Raw genomic sequence first — 982 nt, forward strand, 5'->3', positions numbered from 1 at the left:
GGCATGAAGCAGGAACATCAATATCCCCTGGTTCCATGGTCCTCCTTAACGATTATGACATTTCACTACTTATATCATGATTCACTCCTGAAAAGAATTCTAAAAATTGTTAAGGATGCTAAGAACATTGCTGTGTAGAAAATTCACCTGTATCTTACCTCTCCATTTCCTCCTCTCACTTTTCTCCAAACTTAAAATTTCTAGTGTTTTTTGCTATTAAGTACATTATATGGTTTCAATGATTTGGAAAGAGTAAATGGGAGATTTTTAAAATTAGGTAGTTTAAACATTAATTTAATAACTATTTTGTATTAAGTTAGGAATATTGAGTACTAAATCTCTCGTACTTAAATTCATACAAAGAGAAGGGAAGAGTTATCCTAAGGGCACCTCATGATGGGGGACAGCTATGATTATTAAAATAGTAAAAGAGAAAAATACTAATTATCTATAATTTATAAATTTTTTTAATAGGGTGAGACTGGCAATTGACCCTCTGGATATTAGAAACTGAGAGGACTTGTTACACAACTGATTTTCTTTCCTTGTCACTAAAAACTTGTTCCCTATAGTTTCTTCTGTAATGATTTATTCAGCAGTTTATTAAAAAAAAAAATAAAAAGGACTTGTCATTCTTTCCTGAACTTCCAAAAAAAAAAGGAGAGATTTAAGCAAGAGAAAAAAATGAGATCCTGTATTCCGTTCTTATCAATATCAGAAACTCATCTTAATAAGGATTACTCCTATACTAACACCACAGTTCTTCCTGTTTCTATAAAACTATTCACAAGTTGCATATATTTCCATATTTGATCTGCATTAATATTAAAATCCTCCTGAAGTTTCTGGAAAGATTTACATGCTTTATCATCAGATAAATCCTTTATTATCTTGTACCAAAAGTTCATTCTTCTTTAAAATGCAATAAATATTTAATTTGAACAAACAAAGCAAAAGCAATTAAGGAAAAGAGATGCCCTAA

This window comes from Aphelocoma coerulescens, chromosome 3 (genome assembly GCF_041296385.1).
Source record: "Aphelocoma coerulescens isolate FSJ_1873_10779 chromosome 3, UR_Acoe_1.0, whole genome shotgun sequence".
Lineage (NCBI taxonomy): Eukaryota > Metazoa > Chordata > Aves > Passeriformes > Corvidae > Aphelocoma > Aphelocoma coerulescens.